Genomic DNA, 19319 nt, shown 5'->3' with positions numbered 1-19319 from the left:
CTTTTTAATCTTAAAATGCTACTAAAAATTTTTTTTATATAAAATTTGAAACCTTTAATTAAAAACCATACAACTTTTCAAAAATACGTCAACATTTAAAAATAATCCAAAATTGAACTTCAAAATAAAGCATAAAAATCTCTAATTAAATTATTAACAAAATCTTTAAAACTTTTGACTATCAAGCTAATGCGAAAATAATGTCCCTCGGGAGTGTACTGCCGGATTCGATCCACTCAAACGTCAGTGCCTCCCTCAATATCATCATCACCTGCAGCATTCAAACCTAGTGAGTCTAATGACTTAGCACGTTCTAAACATGAGTAGCAAATAATACATATATAAGCACATGCATTAAAATAATACTTTTAATTAAAATAGACTTGTAATCATAAATAAATAATAAATCGTCAAATTCTTAAAGCTCTCAATCATTTATCATTTTGAGTGAAGTTTAATAATGTATCCTCTGGTCGACTGATCAGTCTTAGCTCACCATTGCGCATGGGACGGGCACTAGGCACTGACGTAAAATGAAAATACGATCGTTGGGCTCCCTGTGGGACCTTTTCCCGTAAACGGGCTCTCTCTAAGGCCTTCTCCCTCACGATATTCTCAAAAATCATATATCATATCCTTTATTTCACAGTCAATTCACATCCTTCAAAATATTTTTTTTTCTTTTTAATCATAAAATATCGTGTCCTTTCCGCATTTAAAAAATAGCATTTTAACAATAAAATTTCACAGCCTTATCATAAATCATAAATTCCCATATTTTCATCATAAACATTCTAAAATATCATTCATCATGCGTTATCATTCCTTGGGACATTGTCAGACCTTTAGTACTACCCGGGACGCAAAATGACCATTTTACCCTTGGACTCAAAAATTCCCGATTTTGGATTTTTCTTACTTTTATTGACTCGAGCCTATCCCAAATCATCATATAATCTTAAATTTGACTTCTAATATTTTTCTTAGACGTAAACACGAGCCTTTCGATTTAATAACTTAATGACTAAACCATGAAGCGTTTTAATCCTGAATAAATTCAAACTTAAATATTTTAATCCTGAATCTTAAACATAAACTTTTCCCACCCAAACTACCCTAACGAACCATGAATCGACCCCGTGGACCACGGTTCGAACCACCTTTCTTGTCCTAGCCACCTAATATTCCTATGTCACGTTTTATTCCCAAAAGCCCGAGCCACCCTCGAGCCACCATAGACCAGACCACCAGCCCTCGCTCCTGGACCGTCTCAGACCCCTGAATCCCGCCTAGACCGCTACAGCCTGCCAGAACCAGTAGCGCGCAAGTTCCCTTCCTCTATCTAATATGCGCGCGCGGCCCCTTACAACCCAGTCGTGCCCAAGCCTGCACCAGCCCCCCGGACCACCCCCTAGGGCCACCCCAAACCCTTCTTCACCTAGCCTATCACCACAGACCACATCCATACCCAGCTTCCAAAGCCGAGCCCTACCATTCCTAGATGTCGCGACCCCTTCTCCTTCATACCCCCATGAGTCTAGCGCTACTAGGACTCTTCCTAGCCTTAGTCATGACCCACACCGAGCCCCTGACCAGCCCTGGCCGAGCCCTGGTGCACCACCCCTCCTAGCTGAGGCCTAGAACACATGCAAAGCCCATAATACCCTAGCAAACCCTAGGTCTCTTCCTTCCTTATCCAAGCTCGGTTTCAGCCTTCGTGTTGTCCCTTAAACAACACTTTTCCTAGCCCTTTAACATCTTATATTTAAGCACCTAAATAAGTCTTGAAAATATTTATTTTATCTTAGTCGTCCCTGGTCTCCTTTCCCTAGCTTATTATCGAATATTCGGGTAAAATCTACAGTTTCATGAAATCATGCACTTTAAACATTCAAGCATGTAAAATATATCGTTTAAGCATTTAAAATCAATATGCAATTTAAATCATTTGCATGCATCGATTTACGTGTACTGATTTTTCGAGCGTTGCATTAGCATTTAATATAATTTGCAAAGTTTAAAATAAAAGAAAAAAAAGAGAAAATAGGTTAAAACGCGCACACACACCCCACATGCACACACACTCTAGAAACCTAAGGTTCTTAGCTCCCAAGCAGCCACCACCCCTTCTACACTCCTACATCTATATTTTGGTGAGATTTTCACAAGTTTTGTCGAGGAAAAATGCTTAGCATTCGTTCCTCGTTTATCCTACACGTTCTCTCGTACTAGTATTCATTTGTTCGAGCGTTTATATGCAAAAACATGTTCCAAACCTTTCTTGACACATCAGTCTTGTTATATACTGTTATTTGTTGATATTTATGCATGAAAAACATTTCCTACATGAAATATTTGAATCAAAACATGTGTTTGCATGCTGAAATTTTTCTGCTCATGATCCTTCAAGTTTCATGAGTTTTTGATGAGTAGGCTTCGTGTGGTTCATCTAGGTTGTTGCTGCTGTTTATGTGGATGTATTAGGATGTGCTTTGATGTTGCTGATCAATTCTTGAAAGGTGAGAAGCTGTCTGGTTGCGTATAGAATAGGAGGAGCGCAAGCTGCCACAGTATGCGCGCATGGGGCTGTTCTTCAAGTTTGCTAGGTTGGAGCAGGTTTGGGCTGGGCTATGGCTCATGTCTAGGGTCTGGACTGTGTCTTAGGGTGTTAAGGTGGGTCTGGTTTTGGTCGTTTATGGGCTAATCAGTTAGGAAATTCGCTGGAGACGAGAAGTGGCAGCGCGTGTGCTCGAAGCTCGCGCTAGGCGTATCACGGCCAGTTTCTCTACGAAGTCCACGTGCGACTTGAGTTGGTAAGGACAATATCAGTGGCTTGGTTAGGGTCTAAGGTCATGGTCTTGGGATTGGTTAAGGGTTGGTTTGAGCCGTTGTAGGTTTGGAGCCGTATAGCACTCGAACGTGTCAAAAAGGGACCAAATAGAGCCTAGAGTTGCTTGTCTTGTTTCGAGATGGTTTGAGGCTGTTCCAGATGTGGTTCTAGGGTTATGGAAAACGAGTTAGGTTGCTGGTCAAAGTTGAGTGGAGTCCCGAGTCCTGGGGTAAGTCGTAAGTTGTTTTATTTAATTCGTGAATCGTACGGGTAAGATGCAAGTTTGTGGGCTATTTTGAGCTGTAAGTTATAGGTGGTGGCAGTGGATCCGGGGGTCGATCCAACAAGGTCCACGATGTTCGTAAATAAATATAGCGTGCAAAAATATTATTTTTGAAGTATGTTAGTTGACTTGTGGCCAAATTATGCGTGTACGGTTCTGGAAGCCGAAGAATGTGTCCGGTGACCTTTCCAACTTATCTTATGATTATCTTATGATTGGTAGTGGATATCCAGTCCAAGGGTAGTGGTTATCCTTGCCGACAAAGCGCTGTGGTGTTATTTTGACCAAACCAATTATGTTATGATGTCACATTTTAATGAGCAGAACTCCACAGAAAATGATTACGTTTATGTTATGTCAAGCTCGAAGCACATTTTATGGTATATTTATGTAGGGAAGTCACATAATATTTATTTATGCCTAAGTTATTTTACATATTAATTATGTTTAAATTGCATGGTTTTCTTTTATTATGTAGCATTTGCTATTCACGGTTTATGCAAGCTGAGTTTTTAGACTCACTGAACTTGACAGATGTAGATGATATTGTTGAGGAGGATGGAGGTGATGACCAGTGAGCAAGCTCGGACCGTAAGCAGTGCACGCCTGATGGCCTTGCAGTTTATGAGTTTTATGCACGTTAAAACTGATTTCGTACTCTGATTTATTTTATTGTATTTATGGTTGAGAAACAAATTATTTATTTTGTTGTTTGAAAAATTTTATGGTTGTTGATGTGAATCATTTTTATGCCTCAAAATAATTAGTATTTGAATTTTAAATTTTTTGTTTCGAATTTATGTTTATTTATTTGGAATTTTCGAAAATTACTATTAGGTTTTATTGAGTTTAATAGCTAAGAATTATAGATTTAAATCAATAGAAAAAAATTAATTTAGCATATTTTAAGTAGTAAAATAAGTACGGGTCATTACAGTAGGTATCAGAGCAAGGTCCTGATAAAGGGTTGTGCCTACTGCCGGTTGTGAGAAGCTCAGGAAGTCACACATCAAGTCTGTAAGTTTTTATGGTTTTAAATGTAATAAGTATTAAAGTGCGAGTTTTTTTTAATGGTGTGTTTAAGTTTTGAATCACATTTAGTCTGCTATATGAATATTATTATCATGCATGTTGGTCACGTGTTGGGTTAGATTGTAGAACATTAGGCCTCCCAGACGTATGGTTGATCAAGAGGACCGTGGGGCTCGTGAGGAGGAGAGGGCTTCCCCTCCACGCCTACAACCAGATCTTCAGGATGAGATGCTTGCTGGCATGACTCAGTTCTTTGCGCTGTTCGCTGGGAACAATGCCGAGGTGGGGAAGAGGACGACGCCAAGAGCAGTTTATGAGCGCTTTCGTTAGATGGACCTCAAAGACTTTGGGGGGACAACAGATCCTATGGTGGTAGAGGGATGAATTAAGTTCACTGAGGTGATATTCACCTTTATGGAATTGCAGGATGTTGATAGAGTCAGATGTGCCTCCTACTTACTAAAGGACGATGCTAAGCTGTGGTGGGAAGGAGTGTCAGTGACGGTGATCCTTGAGACCCTTACTTAAGAGGGCTTCAAAGAGGTGTTCTACTCGAAGTACTTCATGGATGATATCCGCTCTCGACTGACTAGGGAGTTTATGACGCTGAGGCAATGAAACCGTACTGTGGCGGAGTTTGTGAGGAAGTTTGAGTAGGGGTGTCATTTTGTGCCCACGATTGCTAATAACCCATGAGAGAAGTTGAGGCACTTTCTTGATGGTTTGTGGTTGATCTTGCGCCGTGATGTTCGTGTGGCTGGTCCTACGATTTTCTCTGTTGCTGTGACTAGAGCCTTAGTGGTGGAGGAGGATCAAAGGGACATTGAGAACGACAGACATGGCAGAGGCCTTATCAGGCACCTCGATACCAGCCTTAGTAGCAGAATAACAAGCCATTTCAGGGACCATTCAAGGGCAAGGGACAACAACACTAGAAGATGGCTACTCAGAAGCCTCATGATTATTCTATGTGCCTGAAGTGCAATCGCTAGCATGAAGGAGCCTACTTATGGGGGACACGCAAATGCTTAAAGTGTGGAGCTCCTGGACACATACTTAAAAATTGCCCACAGTGGAAGTGCCAACTCAGGGGCGAGTCTTTGCTATGCATGCCGATGAGGCAAACCCAGACACTACTCTCCTTACAGGTACTATAATTAATTCAACACATTATAGTTTATTGGAATTTGGGATGCATGGTTAGAAATTTTTGGGATGTTAGCATGAGGATTTTATTGAAAACAAATTTTATGGATAGTAGATTCAGTCTGTGCATGTGAGTAAGTCCAGTACTTTGAGAATTGTTGAGTTTAGTGTTATGTTAATATTATCTCAAGAAGGATCTTCGTAGCAGGAATAGCCACAAATGCTCTGTTAGATTTCGGGGCTATTCATTCATTTATATCAGACAGTTTTGTGAGTTATTTGGGCGTCAATCCCACCAGATTCGATGTAAGTTATTCTGTGACAGTCCCATTTGGGGAAGAGTTGTCAGCTTCTAGTATGGTCAGAGACATGGATCTCGAGCTACAGGGCCACATAGTCTGTGCCAATCTTATTGTACTATCGATGCAAGAGTTTGACATTATTCTGAGAATGAATTGGTTGTCGAAGAATGAGGTGTTAATCGACTTTCAGCGAAAGTCAGTGTTGGTTAGACCACTGAGTATGGACAAATTTGTATTCGAGCCAAATGGATGCAGAAATCTGCCTCGAATGATATCATGGGTTCGGGCGAGGAAGTTTAAGCATAAGGGAAGGCATTTTTAGTGAGCATTATTTCAGGCCATGATAGAACCAGTTAGTCCATATCAGAAGCCCCAATTGTCAAATACTTTCTTGGCGTGTTTCCTGACGACGTTGCGGGTATTACACCTAAGCGTGAGGTGGAGTTTTATATTGATCTTATGTCAGGTACCATGCCAATCTCTAAGGCACCGTATTGGTTAGCGCCTATAGAAATGAAAGAGCTCAAACAACAGATACATGAGCTCCTAGATAAAGGATTTATATGCCCTAGTTGTTCACGCGCACCAGTGCTTTTCATGAAGAAAAATGACCGAAGCATGAGACTTTGTATTGATTACCTTGAGTTGAACAAAGTTACAGTGAAGAACAAGTACCTATTACTGAGGATCGAGGACTTATTCGATCAGTTACAGGGAGCGACTGTGTTCTTCAAAATAGACTCTGCTTTGGGTATCATCAGCTGAAGGTGAAAGACGCATATGTGCATAAGACGGCTTTGAGAACTAACTATGGAAATGTTCCAACACTTTGACACATAGACGTTAAACAAGTGTTGGCAGGAAGGTACTGCCTTCAGTCTAGACTAGGAGTTCAGTTAGGCAGTAAGGTAAGTCCTAAGCTTAGTGGGTTTGTACAAGGCGTTGTATAAATCAAAGTCTTCTAGTGGATTTTACCCGAGGTTGTAAAAAAGGGTGACATAGGAGCAGTTGAAGTCTCCGAACATCCATAAACATATCTTGTGTACTTAACTGTTTAAATTTTGTTTTCAAACTGATTTGTGCAGTTCGAACAATTATCAGTTCAGTTCTCACCATAACTGAACTGATATATGCAAGAACTGATTCCCTTTATTTAAATTAATTAGTTTACACAAGTTAAATTGCTTTCAAATTAGTCAACTTTCTTAACAAAGGATTACTTCGAGTATTTTCCGCTTGGTTTAACACCAAACTCTATTTAATTCATCGGTGTATACATTTTTAGAACACGAGCTATTGAAACTCATGGAGAATGTTGTGTTTGAAGCACCTTAGCAGGTCTTCACACGATCCATCATTCTTACTTTGTGGAGTTGGGGGGCCGAGACAAGTAGGAAAAGATACATTTTAACGTGTATGAAAGAAAGCTCATTTCAGTACTATGAAAAATTCGAGGTAAAGACATATGCTTCCAAATAGAAGAAAACACATCTTAACACGTGTTTCGTAGCACACGTGTTGAAGCGACCATCTGGATAATGAGTAGTTGAGTCTCAGCTCATTGTGTGAGATCCATAGGTTTATGTATAACTTCATTATCATACCTTTATGGCTTTCAACTGTTTCTTTAATTTTATTTTAATGTTGCTATTTTCGCAAGCAATTAATAACCAAGAATGATTCGATAATGTCATTTATTCTTGTAAGTGCTCAGCCTAATTAGCCTCATTCTTTTCATCAATCCATTGATCAAGAATGTCAGAACTCAGGTCTGATTGAACCCATCAGATCATAGTAATAACGTCTAGTAGCATAGCCCCACGGTCCCCTATGTATCACTGAGAGTACCTGCAAGAACCTTAAGTTATGGTTAGGGTACAATATGGTCCCTTCAACTCATTTATATCTGCAACCATTGCTATATCGAGAATTGCAAATGAATTCGATAACAATGTGATGTATCTTTGAGTAATAACAGTGATATGATATGTACAACTAGGAAAACACCTTTCCCTAAAGCACATGTCATGCTCTATCCAGAGACTCCTCGCACTATTAGCTCATCAAATCACATAGGATATCTTCATCCGTAGGCAAACGATGGATCTCCGACTACAATGCATTGACTCCTACGTATTCGAAAATACACAACCTTGCCACCTGATGACTTTCAATGAAGTCGGTAATCAAGTCAAACTGCAGTGCTAGTACGTAGAGCCTCCATGTTGTCTCGAGTCAAAGGACTAATGTGTATAACCATAACCGCAGTCTTTTCCACACGATAACTGATAACCACTTGAACAGTTCGGGGGAAGGTTGTACACTGCATCATCAAATGATCATACACCTGTATGAATGGACATCTTTATGTCTTTACCAATGAAACATGACGTTTACATCACAGATGACAGTTTCATGCTCAAGAGACCTTTATCCTTATTTTAAGCTGAACTTGTTTAGAATATACGGTACACTTCCTAATGAGTTTCATGATCTTATATTTAGAAGCAGACCTCATGGTACCTTTTCCATATTCAAGGATTTCATCTATGCAGTTTGCATGAGTATACAAATAATTAAATGCCATAGTTGGATAAAATCGTAAAATGTTATTAAAATAAAGATTGTCTTTACTTATGAGTCAATAAAATTTAAGCTATAAGTTAACTCGATGGACACCTACTCCATCAGTATCTCGAAAGACTTTCATGAATAAATTGTTGATAAAAAATCGTGGAACCCATTCTTAAATAGACCTTGTGAATCAGAGGTTAAAGAAGATCTAGCTATTTCTATGCATACTCTTGCCACCGTGAGTAGTTCTTCCTTCGATGTTAATTCATCCATCTCCAGAAGTTTCTCTATCATTGATGATATCCGTATGAATCAGATACAGTTAGTGTGGGTAATCCATCGGATATAGAGAATATTTTAGTGTTTAGGGAATTTGAGTGAAGATAATGACTTCAATATCACCTGCAAACAAGAAAGAAACTCGTGAATGGGCACCGGAGGGGTGTCCAGCGTAGCCACTCCGATGCTAAAGTCAGCAGGTTTGTAGGGGAAGATCACAAGCAATATATGTGAGGATATATGTGTGCTTGAGAATAAAGAATTTTCAGAATCTGTAAATTACATTTATATCTGCTATTTATAGGAAGGAAAATATAAGATTATCTCGATTTGTGTGCACACCTACCATTTATAGCCTTAGATGTTGACTTCCTATCAAGCCACCCTACATCTGATGACTTCCAGAACACTCCACATCCATGTTGCTCTGACAGATTAGACAGCATGTATCAATCATACTCGAGTGTGATTCAATTCTCGAGGTAGCTCGGGTGGTAAGATATCCGGGTGCTTATATGAGGGCCCGGACTCTTGACTGCCCGAGAAAAGTAGTGCCCGGCTAATTAAGAAAGTACCCAGCATATTTGGCTTTGATCTGGGCCATCCAATTATCCTCCTGGGTCATCCATGATCCGGATCCTTATGAGAGTATCAATCATGTTGGCCACTGAATACAGTTGTTTTCTCTCGGATAAGGGAATTGGAAAGTCTGGTAATTTTGTCCATACTAGAACAATCTAGCTTTCTTTCTTATAATCAAATAACGGAGTCCATTCAAATACACGCAATAAAAATCCATGTATGAACTAGCGTCCCTTAGCCCAGAATCGAGCCATGTCCTCTTTTGATTTAGAATCTATAAATATATATCCTGGACTCAAAAGTTTAATGATGTATGGACCTATGTGTTCCATAGAAGCGAATGCTTGAACATTATCTCAGTGAGGCCAGCCGCCCGTGAAATTTCCTATCAGCGTGAATGGATGAGTATCAATTACCACGGTCTGGTGGCTTATGGGAAACCGCCGCGCGCGCCGTAGCATGGAGCGAAGGGGCGTGCATGGTCGCTCCCTAGTTCACAATGTTGGACCAAAAAAGAATTGTAAAAAAAAATTAAAATTAAAATTAGATTTTGTGAAACAAATTTGACAATTTATTTTTCGTACGTAAGTTTGATAAGTCTCAATTACGTACCTATTAGTATATTAAAGTTGAGACATGAATTGATCTGTTATATTATATTTATCGTTTTTATATATAATTACCATATTAAATTTAAACTACAAAACTATCTTTATTCTATTAAATAATTACAAAAATTGATGGAAAAAACCATGTTAGAATCGAAATCATGATTGTATATTAAACACACAACGGATTCTACGACTCCGTTGGCATATATTATTATTATTATATTATTATTTGTTCAGTTGTTACAGTAATAAAAACAAGCGCATTTCGGAACGCTGGTCTCAGTGTCGCAGTGGATGCTATATAAATTAGCGCCAGCTTTCTTAATACATGGCTCTATGCATACTTGAATCCCGTACATCTGGCACATGCTTGGGAAAATGTACGAGCAATTGTCTGCCCCCACTCTCTCTACTGCATGCAACACAGTTCAACCATTACCAACTCATAATGATTTCAGCATATTATAGATTAATTCTAACAACTTTACTTAATGATTATAGATAGAAAAAATATTTTAGAAAATGAAATTAAAAACATAAATATCTATCGACATGCATAGATACGATTGTCGTTATCTTTCGTTAAATTCGGGCTAACATAATAGTCTACAAACCATGTTAGCTAGGTAAGCTGAATATATATATATAAATATATATGTTTTTGTGTGTGTGTGTAGTGTGTATATTCTGATATAGCTCAAACCTGATACATAAAGGTGAAATACTAGAGCAACAACAATTATAGATAGTGTGGAAATGTTTTTCATCTTGAAAATCATAAGGGTTTCAAGCAATGCCTGGAATTGGTTTGCTTATATAGAGTACTTCATAAATTAGGATTATATACATATCGTAATTTTAATTAAAATGGTCCAATATACCTTTGACCAAAAGGTTAGTTCTTAGAATTTAATTCAATGATTGTAATCATTTTTTAAGATTGTGCACAATGAATATGCCATGCATAAATATACATTTCATGCATATCTTATTTAGGTATAATCGTTAATCCAGCAATTGCAATATGAGATTCATTGGAGCAATTTATATGATCCAACTTATTTTATATATGATTTTTTATGTATCAATTTATTAAATAGTGATGATTTAGTATCTTGTTGTAGATTCAAAACAATCTTAGCATGAATCATGTTATACATGAAGTATAAGATAAAAATCAAATTTACTTTGGATCGCTTTAATTAAAAAATTAAATCATAGTCTTCATTTTGCTATGCATGTTATGATACGTAAATATATACAATATATATTTGTGTGTCATGAAATATAGCACAAAATGGAGCATTGGATTTGAATACAATATCATATTTCGATCATCTTCCCGATATTTGTTCATTTTAGTTTTTTTTTCCCATTAAAAACTCAAATCCTTTCAGTGGACTAATTTGAAATCCACTTCCTCAAATTTGTTGTCCAAATCAAATCATTCAATCGAAAGAAAAGTTATAATTCCCAAATTTTATGACAAGAAACATAGACATGTATAAGATAAATTTTGATAAATAAAAATATTGAGAAAAAAATTGTTTCGTGTAAGAAACTGACGGAAACTTAACTCAAATATCGTATATAAATCGAATAAAAACACGATTCAATTTAGGATCTTTCATATTTGATTTACTTATCTTCCTTCCGATGATATTAATGCTTCATAACAGTCTGACACCTGTGACGAACGGAAATGAATCGATTTACACAATCCAAATGCTTAACCAAATATTTGATATATTTTGTCTTTTTGATAAAGAAGCTCCCCGCACTTCTCATTACCTCTTGTTAGATGTATATTTAATTTAATATGTGTTAGTGGAAGTTGTATGAGTTTATCCAAGGAGAATGGAAGCTATAGGAATTTATCAAAGGAGAAAACTACTCCCTCTGATTAATAAATTCAAATTCAAATGAAATACTTGAATTCAATTGGGTTGAGTCAACCCTCATGGGCGACCCGTTAACTCGTTTTATTTATTTCCTACATCTCCAACTAGTACACGAAGGCTAGACATCTTGACTAGATAGATCATATTCATATACCACAAATTTCATACGAGAAAATGGAACGTGTGACCAACGATCATATTAAATAAGAACTCGGAGTTATACATCGATTAATGATATATAGAAACTCGATTCAAAATATATATGAGGATATTTAACTTGCTATACATTGGATTTATTTTACTGCACTAATCAACGTATTTTTTCCCAAAATAAAATAAAAAGGGCATGCTTGATTAAAAACTATGTATATATATCTGTATTCACAATTATGTTTTAACAACTAAGATGAACATAATTAGTCAGCTTATGAATACAAAATAAGTGTCAAAATAAATCTTTTTTTCATACTAGAATCTCCCAATCTTTATTTTAGTTGTTTTCTTAGACATTTACGACATTATCGAATCATTCATGGTTATTGATTGCTTGCGAAAATAGCAACATTAAAATTAAAGAAACAGTTGAAAGCCATAAAGGTATGATAATGAAGTTATACATAAACCTATGGATCTCACACAATGAGCTGAGACTCAACTACTCATTATCCAGATGGTCGCTTCAACACGTGTGGTACGAATCACGTGTTAAGATGCGTTTTCTTCTATTTGGAAGCATATGTCTTTACTTCGAATTTTTCATAGTACTGAAATGAGCTTTCTTTCATACACGTTAAAATGTATCTTTTCCTACTTGTCTCGGCCCCCCAACTCCACAAAGTAAGAATGATGGCTCGTGTTCTAAGAATGTATACACCGTTGAATTAAATCGATAACTTAACAATTAATTATGTGAGGACAGTGAAACTTCTTATGTTGGAGAATGAGTTAACAAAACTGACAGCTGCCAAAAATGGATCAGTGGAAATTTTGATTTTTGAAATTTTTAATTTTCATTATATGAACAAGATTTATTGTAAGGACCGTGTATTATGTTATCGTAAATCATATTGTGATTATCGATAATTCATGAGATTTTTATGTGATTAGAGAAAAAATGTTGTGATAATGAAAGATTGTATTAGAAATTGAATTGTCATTGAATGATATGTTGAACCGCAATAGAAAAATGACATATTTTACGATTTTTAGTATAATTATCTGAGTATTAGTTCAAATGAAATTAAACTAATTTCATTAGAAAGATAATACATAGCACTAAAACTTTCATGTTTTGAGTTTGTTCTAATCCATTTGGAAATAGAGGCAAAATCATTTTGAAGTGTAACATGTGCATTGCAATTTTTGCACTGATACATTTTTGGAAAATGAGCATAACTCTTCCATCTTAAATCCAAATTGAGTGAGGTTGGTTGAAAATGAAAGCCAAGACACAGATCTACAACTTTCATGTTGACCACTTGTGCTAAATCAAAACCGAGCAAGTTGGACAGAACATCTCGCGCTCGGGCGCGAGATGTTACCGCCCGAGCACGGTACAAACAGCACTCGGGGGACAGAACACCTCGCGCTCGGGCGCGAGATGTGACCGCCCGAGCGCGAGACCGACATTGGGCAGGTGATAAGAACGAGTTGCTTACATTTTCCTTTTCATTCTTATTCCGTGGTTTCGAGAAAATACAAGAGAAACTTGATTTCTATCATCCGAATCTACCTTGAAACATTGTCCAAACTTGGAACAAGTTATATATTTGAAATCCTCGCGTAGAGAACTTTCTTTTGAGGTAAGTTTCTTCTAGTTTCAGCACCTCTATGTATTGAAATGCTGGAATAGCATGTATTTGAAGTCGAGATCCATATATGTGATAGAATAACCGACAAGAAACTAAGTTTTGAAGTCGGAATTGAATTATGTTATAATTTCGATTTAATATGAATTTTCAAAGTTTCAAAGAATTTTTGAAACTTAAAACATTGATTTGAATGAATTTATTGATTGAAATGAATATGTTGTTGATGTAGATAGAGTTTATGTACTGAATTCTTCAAGCTACATCGACTGAAAACGAAGAATTGAGGTATGTGGCAACCGAGTAACATACGACTTGTATCTGTATCATATGATATATGTTTGCTTGATTTGATTGAGAATACATGTCTATATGCCTTATTTGTTGAGTTGATGTGGCATACATGACATACACGTTGAGCTATGATCCTTGGATACCTTGATATGATTGGATATGATATTGGGGTTTGTGAACACGATGCTATGTTTGGCATTATGTGGCCCTTAAAGCATAGTCATTTGTGGCCCCGATGATTGATTGAGATTTGGGATTTGAGTGCGCTTTGTCGACGCTATCATACGAGTATCCCTGATTGAGGCCGGTGTGCTATATCTCCACGATATACATGCATTGCATACAATATATAATTGTTTAGATACTTGTGGTATATATTGTGGTTGTTTCACACTGAGCTTTGCTCACCCCAGAGGAGGCTGTTGTTGTCTTTGTATGTGGACAATGACAGGTACTCCAAGATATCAGGAGACTGGAGAGGGTGCTTCAAGAGGGAGTCACAGTTGGAGCTGAGGTGTTATTGTTTTTCCCAGTGTATATATGTATCTATATACCGGGACATGTCCCGAAGATATGAGTTGTTTGTAAGAGGTTGGTTTTGATTATGTGTGGGCATATTTTATGATGTGAGAAGAAATACTATTTTTAGTATTTAAATCATAGATGAGATATTTTGGGCTCACTGTAAAGAAAATTTTAACTCGTTTTTCGCTGTCATTAATTAACTCTATTCAAATTGCATTGTAATCATGATTAGGAATTAAGGGCCCCACATGATATGGTATCAGAGCATTGCTGGGAACGCTCAATTGAGTCTTGTGTACACTTGAATAGGCACAAATAAATTGTACGTGTGTGTTTGATTTATTTGTATTTCTTGCTCTTGCTTGAATTAATTTGAGTAATTTATTGATGAGATTAAGGATTTGAGATGATGTTGATGTATCTTTGATATGTATTTGTGATATTCATAATATATTTTGTATATGGATCCCACAATTGAAACTGCGAGTATAGTACTGAAAGGTTGGTTGGACAATTCGAAGGAATGTCCATGGATCTGGTGATGTCTCGATTTCAAGACTTGAAACCATCCAGGTTCTTTGGCACTGAGAGTGCAGAAAGAACTGAGGCCTGGTTGAAGAATATTGAGCATTTGTTTAATATTATTGAATATTCTAAGACTTGGAGAATGAAACTTGCTCTTTATCAACTAAAGGACCGAGCAAAATCTTGGTGGGAAGCCGCTGAGATTGGATTGAAAGAGGCCGGGATTGAAGTAACATGGGATGTCTTCAAGGCCCAGTTTTTGGAGCAGTATTCTCCTCCTTCGTATTATACTGCCCAAGAGAATGAATTCAATAGTCAGTAGCAAGGAACGATAACTGTTGCAGAATATGCTTCAAAATTTTCTACTTTGTTGAAATATGCGCCTCATGTAGCGGCAAATGCAAAAGCGAAATATAACAGGTTTGTGAATGGATTGCATCCTGCTATCTATACTTTTGTCATTTCTGGTTTGCCTACCAGCTACGCAGAGACAGTTGAACGAGCAAAGGCAGCCGAAGTTGGACTAAGACGAGGAGGTCCTTAGTATGTTCCTCCACCTCCACCTCAAGTAGCAGCTCAGTAGCCTACTTCGCGTCCGAAAGGTAGAAAGTTTAAGAAGACTGGTTCTGTTTCTTCATCTTCTTCGAGTTCTAGTGGATCACAGAGAGGGAGTCCCGTTATTGCTCCGTATTGTGGCCATTGTAGATGCAAACATACTATTTACAATTGTCGTGGTATGTTTGGTACTTGTTATCAATGTGGACAAGAAGGCAATTTCTCTCGTGTATGTCCGAATAGGGGTACGACTTCTTCCAAACCCCAGCCAGGATTTAGAGGTGGCCCTAGTATGATGAGACCTGTTGTTCCTGTTCCCTCTTTTCAGCAGTCAAATTTTCCACGATATCGAGGACCTGGTAGTCAGAGGGCCCAAGGCCCTCCTCAAGTTAGAGTGTATGCCATGACCGAGGATCAGACGAAAGAAGCTCATGTTGGTGTGATTGCAGGTATTTGCATGCTTTGCGATTAATCTGCTTGTGTTTTATTTGATACAGGAGCATCTCACTCATTCATATCTCATGCATTTGTTGCATCGCATGATATTATGTGTACCCCATTGTATGTACTTTGTCAATAGTCACGCCAACAGGAAAAATTATTTTGTCTGAACATGTGCATAATTGTGTATTGATATATGAGGATAATGTGATATTTCTGAATTTGATTGTCCTCCCAATGCACGAATTTGATCGTATTATTGGCATGAATATCTTGACAAACAATCGAGCTACTGTTGATTGTTTTCATGGAGTGGTTCGATTTCGACCTGTTGATGGAACCAAGTGGAATTTTTATGGTAAGGGTTTTCAAGCAATAATTCCATTGGTATCTTCTTTGGAAATGTCTCGATTGTTAGTTAACGGGGATGAGGGTTATCTTACCTACGTTGTTGATGTCTCGAAAAAAGAGCCTCTTTATATGATATTCCTGTTGCGAAAGAGTTTCCGGATATATTTTCTGATGAGATTCCTGATTTTCTTCTTCATCGAGAAGTCGAATTTAGCATTGATTTTATGCCGGGGACTGCGCCTATATCTAAAGCTCCTTATCGCATGGCACCTCTTGAATTGAAAGAACAATTACAGGATCTTCTCGATAAGAGATATATTCGACCGAGTGTATCGTCTTGGGGAGCTCCAGTTTTATTTGTTCGAAAGAAAGATGGTACGATGCGAATGTGTATTGACTATAGGCATTTGAATCGGGCTACTGTGAAAAACAAGTATCCACTTCCTCGTATTGATGATTTATTTGATCAGCTTCACGGTACTTCTGTATACTCTAAGATTGATCTTCGTTCTGGGTATCATCAAGTACGAGTTCGAGAAGAAGATGTGCCTAAGACTGCTTTTCATACCAGGTATGACCACTCTAAATTCTTGGTTATGCCTTTCTGTCTCACGAATGCTCCCGCTGTATTTATGGATTTAATGAACCGTGTCTTTCGAGATTTTCTTGACCGATTCTTTACTGTTTTTATTGATGATATTCTTATCTATTCGAAATCGAAAAAAAGCATGCTGAACATCTGAGATTGGTACTGTAAACTCTTCGTAATGACCATTTATATGCTAAGTTGTCCAAATGTGAATTTTGGATGGACAAAGTAGTATTTTTAGGTCACGTCATTTCGAAACATGGCATATCTGTTGATCCTGCTAATGTTGAAACCGTATTGAATTCCTACAAATGTTCCTGAGATCCACAGCTTCATGGGTTTAGCTTGTTATTATCGTCGTTTCATTGAAGGATTTATGAAAATAGCTAAACCTATTACTCAACTGACATAGAAGAATCAGCGATTCATTTGGTCAGATGAATGTGAAGCTAGTTTTCTTGAATTGAAGACGAGATTGACAACAACACCTATGCTTACTATTCCGCAGGTACCGGAGGATTTGTAGTGTGTACAGATGCATCTGGTAAAGTTTTAGGCTGTGTTCTGATGCAACATGGCAAAGTGGTTGCTTATGCATCTCGTCAACTGAAATCTCATGAAACTTGCTACCTTGTTCATGATCTTGAATTGGCTGTCATTTTACTTGCTTTGAAGATTTTGCGCCATTATTTGTACGGAGAAAAGTTTGTTATCTATTCGGACCATAAGAGTCTGAAGAATTTCTTTTCTCAATCTGATTTGAATATGAGGTAACACATGTGGATGGATCTTCTGAAAGACTTTGATTGTGAGATTTGGTATCACCCGGGATCGGTGAATGTTACTGCGGATGCATTTAGTCGTAAAGTGCATGACTCTGTTTTAGCTTCTGTTAGTGTCGCCAAATTACATGCGGATATATGTACTTTTGGCTGGACTTTTCACTCAAATTGGAATTTCGTAACTGTCTCAGCATTGAAAATTGAGCCTAATTTGATATCTAAAATACAAAAGGCCCAACGAAGTGATACTTAGATTCAAAAGTCTAAAGAACTGGTATCTGCAGGACATCAGCCTAGATTTCATATTGCTTCTGATGGTTCTCTACGACTTACTGGTTGGCCGATAGTTCCTGATAACCTTGATTTGAAAGCTGCCCTTCTTCGTGAAGCACATCGTAGTAAACACAGTATTCACTCTGGAGGCCGAAAAATGTATTTGACATTGAGACCTCAATTCTGGTGGAGACGTATGAAGAAGGACATTGCTGAAGTCATTTCGAAATGCCTTGTCTGCCAGCAATTGAAATCCGAAAGAATGAAACCCGGAGGATTATTCCATAGTCTTGAAATCCCGAAATGGAATTGGGAACATATTGCTATGGATTTTGTGACTCATTTGCCTCGTTCGCCTAAGGGTTGTGATGTTATTTGGGTTATTATTGACCGGCTTTCGAAATCTGCGCATTTCATTCCGTATGAGCGGACTTACCCTTATAAGAAAATTGCCCAGTTTATACATCGAGAATATTGTGAGACTGCACGAAGTGCCAGTCTCGTTTATATCTGATCGTGATCTAAGGTTTGCTTCTAAATTCTGGGGTAGTTTCCAAGAAGCCATGGGTACATGTTTGGCTATGAGTACTGCTTATCATCCTCAAACTGAAGGCCAAACTGAGCGTAAAATTCAAACATTAGAAGATATGTTACGTGCTGTTGTGATGGATTTTAACGTGGGATGGCAAGATGCCTTACCATTGGTATAATTTTCGTATGATAATAGCTTCCAAACGAGTATTGGTATGGCACCATTTGAAGCCTTATATGGGAGACAATAGATCACCGTTATTCTGGGATGAAATTGGTGAAAGACAACTGACTGGACGTGAAATGATACAGGAAATGAATGATAAGGTTCAGTTGATTCGACAACGAATGAAAGCTACTCAGGATCGTCAAACGAGTTATGCAAATAAACGAAGATGACCTTATAATTCCAGAAATGTGATAAAGTGTTTTTGAAAATCTCTCCCTTTCGAGGCACGGTTCGATTTGGCATGTGAGGGAAATTATCTCCTCGGTATGTTGGTCCATACGAGATCCTTGATCGAGTTGGAGATCTGGCTTAACGATTGGCATTGCCACCATCTTTATCTGCCATTCACGATGTATTTCATATTTCTATGTTGAGAAAGTATGAACCAGATCCATCACATGTACTTCAACCTGATGAGGTTGAACTTGATCTTTCTCTTTTCTATGTTGAACAACCTGTTCATATTATGGATCCAAAGGAAAAGATATTGGGTAATAAAGTGATTCCACTAGTCCGAGTACAATGGACGCGACATGGTGTGGAAGAATCAACGTGGGAATTGGAAAGCAAGATGCGAGAATCATATCTGCATTTGTTTGATTCGATTCCATCTGTTCCATTGTATTCAATGTATAATGATCCATTTTCTTATTTTAGTTTTGATATGTAATATAACAGGTGACATATTTTATGTTTTCCAATTTTATGTATATATGGACACTGGGGATTTCGACGAAATCTTTTAAGTGGGGGAGAAATGTAAGGACCATGCACTGTATTATCGTAAATCATATTGTGATTATCGATAATTCATGAGATTGTTATGTGATTAGAGAAAATATGTTGTGATAATGAAAGATTGTATTAGAAATTGAA

Source organism: Primulina huaijiensis, chromosome 13, assembly GCF_012295235.1.
Source record: "Primulina huaijiensis isolate GDHJ02 chromosome 13, ASM1229523v2, whole genome shotgun sequence".
NCBI classification, from domain to species: domain Eukaryota; kingdom Viridiplantae; phylum Streptophyta; class Magnoliopsida; order Lamiales; family Gesneriaceae; genus Primulina; species Primulina huaijiensis.
This window is presented reverse-complemented; position numbering follows the sequence as displayed.